Below are 9,706 nucleotides of genomic sequence, written 5' to 3'. Positions count from 1 at the left end.
GCCAACCGGCCAGGGCCTACTATCCTTGCTTTCTGTGTTTGTGGGACAGCTGAGCTCGGGAGAAACACTGGACACAGAAGGAGTGGCCAAAACGTGAAGCTTTGGAAGAAGGGATGCAAAATATTGTGAATGAACCTGTAGTTAATTGAGACAGGATCATTTTCCCCCACTTCACATCAAACTTGGCTTAATGAAGCAGTTTGTTCAGGCTTTGAATAGAGAAAGGGAATGCTTTCAACATATTATTTCTGCTTTTCCTGCCTTGTCTTTTGAGAAGATAAAAGCAGGTGTATTTGATGGACCTCAAATTTGAACCCTCATACGTGACGAAGAATTTGCCAGGAAGATGAATAAGGAGGAGAAAGCAGCATGGCAGTCTTTTGTGGCAGTTATAAAGAACTTCTTTGGCAACAAAAAAGCAGAAAACTATGAACTTCTGGTTCAAAGGATGCTGTTGGCTTTCTGCGACATTCGATGTAACATGAGCATTAAGATTCACTTCTTGTACAGTCATATTGATAAATTTCCTGAAAATCTTGAAGCTGTTAGTGATGAGCAGACTATTGCTGGAGCATGAAACGAGATTGTCCTCAACAAGTACGCAAACGCAAGAGCTACAAACGCAAATTTTTGCCTGAATAGAATTTAAATAAGCTTTGTACAAATTTTATGATTAAAATATGTGTTCTATTTTGAAATTGTAGACAAATTCTGATGAAATCATTTCTTTTAGTTTATTAGTGTATCTACTGCATTATATAAATTATTATATTTTCACAAAGATGATGCCCAAGAAGACATTCTACTTCATTATGTTAAACTAAATGTTGAAAATTTTACAATAAGATGAAAACCTAAAATCTTGAATTGCAAAAAAAACCCCCTGTAGCTTACAGAGAAAAACTGTAAGATTTGAGATTAGCACACTCAAATTAGGTAAGAACAAGTGTTTTTGTGGATGCAACAAAAATTTTGTTTTCCAGTGTTATTCTACCATGTTAGATCAGTAGTTCCAAAACATATTACAAAAGGAGAAAAAGCTCAAATTTTGTATACAGAATGAAACTTTTTTTTAAGCTTTGAGAAATCTGTTGGCAAACAGTCTCATGCATGTTGTTTGTGGTTGAGTACATTAAGTCTAAATCTAGGCAGTGCAGTATAATGGTTAAAAGGGCAGCCTTAGCCTGATAGCTAAGGTTCAAATCCTTGCTTACTCATTTATCAACTATAGGACTGTAAACAATTGGGAAAATTAAGTTCTTTGAATCCTGCTTTTCTCATTTTTAAAATTGGGATAATCAGAGTCCTATTTCATAAAATTGTTGCCAAGACTAGATGTATATGATACATCTAAACAATTTCAATTCTAATTCTAGTTATTATTATTATTAGCTACAGAAGATAATTTTCTAGTCTAATCCAAATAGCCTTCTTTTCAATTTAGTTATATAGTTGGTGTTTTGTAAATGTACTTTCCTACCTAAATCATTATTAATCTCTATATTCATGTTCTTTCCGAAGACCTCTAAATACCTGTGGGCTCTGTGTATGTGTATGTGTGTATGTTTCAGATTATTAAGATTATGAAATGTAGTGTACCTTATTTTATTATATAAATCTAATATTGCAGGTATTAAAATAATAAGAACACACAGAAAATTCTGAGAAATTACCATATTTCCTCATGTATGAGATGCACACTTTTTCAAAAAATTTGGGGTCTAAAAACTGGGCGCATCGTATACAGTGGTTGTAAATTTTTTTTACTTGCATTTGCCGCTTTTTCGCACTTGTTTTTGCACTCATTGTTGAAGACAGTGATTCGTCATCAAAGATGAGGACAAGCTAATGGATGGGAGTTTTGACAGTGATGAGAAGTTGTATGAATTTTATGATGAATAAAACTTGAGTTCAATAAGTTTTTGTAATACATTTATTTTTAAAATTTTGGGCCCCAAAATTAAGGTGTGTCTTATACATGGGGAAATATGGTACTTATAACCACATGACCTTGGTAAAGTACTTTTCCTCATGTCTTAGCTTGTTTAAAAAGTTTTTTTTTAATTGGCCTGACCTGTGTGGCGCAGTGGATAAAGAGTCGACCCGGAACGCTGAGGTCACCGGTCCAAAACCCTGCACTTGTCTGGTCAAGGCACATATAGGAGTTGATGCTTCCTGCTCCTCCCCCTTTTCTCTCTCTCTCTCACGCACTCTCCTCTCTAAAATGAATAAATAAAAAATAAAAAAAAGAAGTTTTTTTTAAATCATGTAAAGTGTTGGCATTGGAATAAATCTCTAATTTTTTCCCTAAGCTTCATATTTATAGTACTCTTCCTCTTGTCTGAAATGCTCTCCTTATACAGCTGGTCTCAATTTAATGAGGCCATGCATTCTTGGACATCTGTATGATGGATCAGTGTAAGGCAGATCATCTGTTTTTAACCCACTCAGGATTGTTAGTGGAAAGCACAGTATAGGGGTAAAGGCATCCAGGAGTGAAGTATGCAATATTATATACAGTATTATTATGGAGGCAGTGCTGAATAACAAAATGACTTGATGAAAAGCAGGGTCACTTGAACTCCTACAGTGTTTAATGTTATAGGCATTTACTAACATCTTACTGAGCTGATATTTCTTTCCTTTTCTTTCTTTTCTTTTGTATTTTTCTGAAGTTAGAAGTGGGGAGGCAGTCAGACAGGCTTCCACATGTGCCCGACAGGATCCACCTGGCATGCTCACCAGGGGATGATGCTCTGCCCATCTGAAGTGTTGCTCCGTTGCGGCTGGAGCCATTCTAGCACCTGAGACAGAGGCCATGGAGCCATCTTCAGTGTCAGGGTCAACTTTGCTCCAATGGAGTCTTGGCTGTGGAAGGAGAAGAGAGAGACAGAGAGGAAGGAGAGGGGAAGAGTGGAGAAGCAAATGGGCGCTCCTCCTGTGTGCCTTGACTGGGAATGGAACTGGGGACTTTCACAGACTGAGCCAACGTTCTACCGCTGAGCCAACCAGTCAGGGCCTGAGCTGATATTTCTTTAGGCAACATATTTCAGATAGAAGCTGCTGTGAATTTTTACCTTTAACTTTCATCTTCACTTACTATTTATAAAAAGCTACTTCTTCTAGGGCTATTTGTTACCTGTGTTAAGTGTCACCATTATTAAGGACCCACCATTTTTAAGGTACTCTTCTAGGCAGTGAGTAAATATTTGCAAATGTTCTAAATGCCAGAGCCACTTGAGGACTTAAGAGGAATGTTGCTTAGGTAGGGATTGGGGTAGGGCAGAATAATTTCTGGTTCTGCAGCTGTGCAGTGAATTTTGGAAGTCTAGGCTGAATGTCTCCAAATAAAATGTACTACACATTTCTACCTCTTTAACTGTTACTGTGTTGGTGGCTCCGTCTCCCTCAAACTGCCTTGAAATACCCTTTCATGTTGATACTTTGGAGAGCAAGAATTCTCCTCTTTTTATTTGAGCTCTGATCTGCATTTGAAAAGGGAATTATGGAAATGTTGGTCTGCAAAGGCGTGACAAGGCAAGCCATCAACCTCACCATGTCTCAGCAAGTTGCTTCATGTTTTGCATTTATAGCTGCCTCTTCTCAGTCAGTTCTTTGAAGCACCCATAAAGCAAAATAAGATCATTAAATATGAAGGGATAAGTGAAGGTGGCTGTTGCACCTATTCAAATTGGCTTTTTTTTTTTTTTTATGTTCTCACTGTAGAAAAAAGAACAGTCAGAAGATGAATGCCTTTTTATTAGTGGTTGCTTATGGCCTCCCTTTTGGGGTGAGTGAGATCAGTCAGAGTCCAGAACATGTATTTTGCTATAGATCTAGCACTACACTGGTTATTGAGGTTAATGTCACGGTGAAAAGGCAAGACGGCCTCATCACTGTTATTTCACTCACCAAGTTTGTATATAAGATGAAGATTGACTACCTTAGTGTTCCTTCCTAAGAATGACAAGCATTTTTTCATGACTCTTTCCACATGGACACGGACTTGTCTTAGTTGCGGCATCCTGTTGACAGGCACAAGCAATAGCTCTGTTTTGTGGGCCTGCTCTTCCTATCTTTAGATTCTCCTCTTTTATTAATTGTTTCCTTCAAGTTTGACTCTTTTTCTGAGCCTATAGGATCCACATTTTAATGAGATGAGGAGAATACCAAGATACATAAGAGATATTTTTAATGCTTGAAATCTATAACCAGTAAATGAGGTAACATTTGATGATGTTTAGTAAATCACTATGTAAATATGAGACAATTTGAGTGGATCCTTGAAAGATGGAAAATTTTCTATGGTTTCTGTTCATACTGTATTCTAACAGCCTGTTTACTTATTATTCCTTTAGGTAAGTCAATATCTCTTATACAGTCTGGAACATTTTAGATATTCAGTAGATACTTTTTTAGGATGTATGAGTTAGTGGTAATGCATGAGAAGTATCTTTAAGAAATGGCAGATAACCCAGTTTAACTGGAATGTAGTGTATATGAAGGATAGGAGTGAAAGATATGAAAGAAAGAAATTGGTGAGGTCTTAGATTGAGTTCCCTGAACACAAATTCTGAAATAAGGAGTCTAGTACAGGAAGTTTACTAGGGAATGCTCTTGGGGTCCACTCTTGTGAGGGAAGTAGGGAGGCAAGACCTGGCAGACAGAGAACTTGAACTGAAACAAAGTTACAACAAGGCTCTCAGCTAATCCTACATGGTTTATAGAAACCAGCCTACGAAGTTGTCCTGAATTGAGACAGAGGGGCTGGGCTATTGTACAGTATAGCCATAGCAGTCATTGGATGTGGCCTGCCTCTGGAGAGAGAGAAAAACAGGTCCTTTTGGCCAGAGAAATTTCTGGGGAGGAATTTAACTATATGAACCATCAGAAGCCAACTGCGGCATCCGGGGAATGAAGGCCTTGGTTCCGAAGGGGAATCTGAGTGGCACACCCAACATCCACAACACTAGACGTACTTTATGCCAGAATGAAGAATTTCTATTTTATTTAGTAGGTATTAGGATGATGTTTACATTGAAAAATATTGTGATTCAATGCTGTATTCAGGAAGATTAATCTGGCTGAAGTGTGTAGATTAAATTGGAGGTAGAGAAATTGGAGATAGAGAGGACTGTGAGAAACTTTTGAAATCATCCAGGTAAGGAAGTAAAGACCAGAGCAAGGGTGTTGGTAGTGGAAATGGAAAGGGTAGGTGATTGGTTGCAGGAGATATGACAATGCTAGAACTCACAGGCCCTGGCTACTGATCAAATATGGGAAATATGAAAGAGGAGGGAGACTCAAAGGTGATTCCAAGGTTTTGAGCCTGGCTGATATATAAGAATGGTGGTGCTGATAATAGAAATTTAAGAAGAATATAGGCTTGTTGGTAGATTTTTTTTTGAATTTGCACATGGCAGCAGCCACTTAAGTAGAAGTGACCTACAGATGACTGGAAATATTTTCAGGAGTGAAAAATACACATAAATAAAGTTGTATAATGGTCATGCAGCAGTATAAGTACCAAATAGATATATAAACAGTATTGCTAAGAGATGTTAGAGAAAAGAGAAATCACTAGCTAAGAAGTCTTCATGGAAGAGGTGGCTTTTGAGTGGGGTCTAGATGGAGTTGTAGGATCTATGTTTGGGAAAGAGAGATTGAAAGGGAGGAATGATGACATTCAAAGTGAAGGGCAATGCTTTGAGCAGAGGCAGAGAATTAGGAATCCACACGTTCAGGTGCCCTTATAAGGAGAGCAATTTGAAGAGAGGATTATTGAAGGAAATTTTGGTTTAAAAAGTTGGCAAATTGATTACAGAGGGATTTGAATGATAAGAGATTAGAGAAATTCAGATTTCTTGTAAAAGTTTCCCCCTGTTTCTGAAGTTTGATCCTCTCTACTGCCTGAATGTGGGCTGCTGGCCCTTATGTAGAAGATTACTGACTGGTCATGAGCATTCTTTTTCAATGAGATTATACGAAGACATGTGTTTCTGAGGCTTTTCTCTTCTCAGTCTTTGCTTAGGTTTTATGAGGCATGAAGTATCTGTAGATTAATTGGTCAGCTGGTTTACGGGCTCACCCAAAAACGTAAATATTGTGTATCTGCAAGTGGAAAGTTAATATGTGTTATCTATCTGCCTAGTCACACTTGCCCCAGTACTGTTGAAAATTTTGACCAAGGGCTAGCTATAAAACTATCAAGAGCTGTGGCCCAAGCAAGCTTCCACATTAAATAGCTCATTATTGAAGCTATTGGGAAGATAACAAGGTATGCATTTGACTTGCTGAGAGCCCTGTTTGCTACAGAAGCATCTGGCAGAGCTAAGTAGCTTTGCATTACATAATTTTTCATGTCATTTTTTATTTATACTCTATTTCAATTCATTTGACATCAAAGCTTGTCCCACCCTCTTCTAAATACTACATTCATTAGATGAAAAGGGTATCCTATGCAGTAAAACATAGATATCAGTATCTATGCAGTAACTTCAATGTAATTTTCAGATTGGCACTCAGACTTAAAAAACCGAAAAACAAATTACTGTGATGTCTGAACAGATGTTTTATTTCACCCTCCTCCAAAGTGATCATGGGCTGCTGTGAGCCTAACCCACTGTCATTTTGTAATACTCACAGCATCAGTTATTTTCTATTTTCTTTGCATAATAATTGCAACACAGAAAGTCTGAAACATCTCTTGGAGGAAAGGATTAGAATTGCTGCTGAAATGACTTTTTTTTTTTTTTTTTAACAGGAGGAGGTAAATATGTGCTGAAGCTCCATGGTTACTTTGGAATGGCAGCTAGATTTAGGATCAGTGATGGAGAGTTTACAATTGATGATCTGTGAACAGTTACTTCTGTCAAGGTAAAAGTGAGCCACGTGTGTCTGTAGCTTTCCGCACAGCTAATTGGATGAGCTTTCACTCAACAGAAGAAAACGTGTCAATTCTTGAATTATTAAAAAAAAAAAAGGACCTGAGCATGCTATTAAATTACAATTGATATTCAACAGTTCTATATTAATCACTAAGAAGCAAACTAAGGAGTATTTACTCTTTATATCCACTGTTCACCTTTAGACAGTTTATTTTATTTTTTTTGTCCATAGAAATGTCTATAGCACTATGAAGTTTTTAAAAAACATATATATATTACAAATGTTCTTTAGGTGTTTGGCGTAAAATGGGTATGTTTCAGTGATCCAAAGAAGAATCACACAAGGGTTGTGTGTTGTGTTCTCATATAAAAATATTAGTTGCCTATGCCTTAATTAATCCACTTGGATCTTTCCTGAAGCCAGTCTAATTTCTGCAGCTGCCTTAAACATCCCTAGTATAAACTTTTCATTTTCTCTGTAATTACCTTGGCTAATGAAGAAGAAGAGTCATATCCAGACCCCGACATGTGATGTTAAGGGTGCTGAGAAGACTTCTCTATTTTTTAAATTAATTCTCATAAATAATTTTTTATTAAGGTGTAATGGACACAGAACATTATATTAGTTTCAGATATATGACATAATGATTCAATATTTGTATTTATTGCAAAATGATCACCACAATAAGTCTAGTTAACATCCATCACTACACATAGGTACACATTTAAAAAAAAATTTTTTTTTTTTAGAGAGATAAAGAGAGAGTCAGAGAGAGAGACAGACAGGGACAGACAGACAGGAACAGAGAGATGAGAAGCATCAATCATCAGTTTTTCATTGCACATTGCGACACCTTAGTTGTTCATTGATTGCTTTCTCATATGTGCCTTGACCACAGGCCTTCAGCAGACCAAGTAACCTCTTGCTCAAACCAGCCACCTTGGGTCCAAGCTGGTGAGCTCAAGCCATATGAGCCTGTGCTCAAGCTGGCGACCTCGGGGTCTCGAACCTGGGTCCTTCTGCATCCCAGTCTGACACTCTATCCACTGCACCACCGCCAGGTCAGGCTAGGTACACATTTTTTTTCTTGTGTTGAGAACTTTTAAGATCTACATTCCTAGCAACTTTCAAATATGCATTCGTCTTTTATTAATAATATTCCTTTAATAGATATCAAAGATTGCCCTGGCGGGTTGGCTTAGCATTAGAGCGTCGGCCTGATGTGTAGAAGTCCTGGGTTTGATTCCCAATCAGGGCACACAGGAGAAGTGACCATCTGCTTCTCTACCCCTCCCTCCCCCCTCTTCTCTCTCTCTTCTCCACCTGCAGCCATGGCTCAAGTGGTTGAAGCAAGTTGACCCGGGGCACTGAGAATGGCTCCATGGCCTCGCTTCAGGTGCTGAAATATGCTGAGCAACAGAGTAGCGCCCCAGATGAACAGAGCATTGCCCTGTAGGGGGCTTGCCAGGTAGATCCTGGTTGGGCGCATGCAGGAATCTGTCTTTTTGCCCCCCTGCCTCACTGTTTCTCACTTAATAAAAAAAAATAGATATCAAAGATCTTAATACAATTCACTTACCCATGGTATCTACTAGCCTTACCCCTGGTAGATGGGGTTTTGGTTTAATGGCTTGTTTTTAACCAGAAGCACATATTAAAATCAATGCTCACATAGAATTAGTCACTGACCAGAAATAAGATGATTAGGACTATGTGGTTTGGAGTCAAACTGACCTGGGTTATAGATCTGGATCCACCACTGTGTGATTTGGGCAGTGTATTTCTCTGAGGCTCAGTTTCTTCATCTTTCAAATGGAATGGAAGTGCCCATGTCATAAAGTGAGATAATCTTTGTAAAGTACAGTAAGTGTTTAGCACAGTGTGAGGCCACAGTGCATGGCATATCATAGGTGCTCAGTAAATGCTAGCTTTCATTATTATTATTTAATATCTAGGCATTAAAATGCTTTAAAAATTTTTTTACCTATTGATTTTAGAGAGAAAGAGAAGAAGGGAAAGAAAGGAACATTGATTTGTTGTTTTACTTATTTATGCATTCATTGGTTGATTCTTGTATGTGCCCTGACTGGAGTTCAAACTCACAACCTTGGTGTACCGGGTCAATGATCTAACCAACTGAGCTATCCAGCTAGGGAAAAATGCCTTTCTTGGAAAAGGCTACTATATGCTATATCTTTAAGATACTTGAAAGCATGCTTTAGATTTTCAACTGAGGCGCTAGCTTAAATTTCCTTCTAGGAGATTAATGTGAACTTTCCAATATCTGAATCCTTGTTCCTGTACCTCAATTATCACATCTGTATCCAACCTGCTTCTGCAGCTTCTCCTCTTGCAGCTACTGTTTGAGATCTGGCACCTCTTGCCTCTGCTGCTGTGGTAACTAAAGTCTGGCCTCTGCCTCTGGTTCTCTATCATCAGGTCTGGCTTTGTTACGCCACCTCATCTAACTGATTGGACCCTCTGGACCCAGTTCTGTTTTTTGGCTTTGCCCTAACACAGTGGTCGGCAAAACGCAGCTCACAAGCCACATGCGGCTATTTGGCCCCCTGAGTGTGGCTCTTTGGCCAGCTTAGGGGTACCCTAATTAAGTTAATAACAATGTACCTACCTATATAGTTTAAGTTTAAAAAATTTGGCTCTCAAAAGAAATTTCAATTGTTGTACTGTTGATATTTGGCTCTGTTGACTAATGAGTTTGCTGACCACTGCCCTAACAGGTCAGCAATAATGGACTATCCTGTGGGCTGCATATAGTCACTGCATAACATCACGATGTTAAAGTCCTTAGTTAATGAGA

This window comes from Saccopteryx leptura, chromosome 3, assembly GCF_036850995.1.
Source record: "Saccopteryx leptura isolate mSacLep1 chromosome 3, mSacLep1_pri_phased_curated, whole genome shotgun sequence".
NCBI lineage: Eukaryota > Metazoa > Chordata > Mammalia > Chiroptera > Emballonuridae > Saccopteryx > Saccopteryx leptura.
This window is presented reverse-complemented; position numbering follows the sequence as displayed.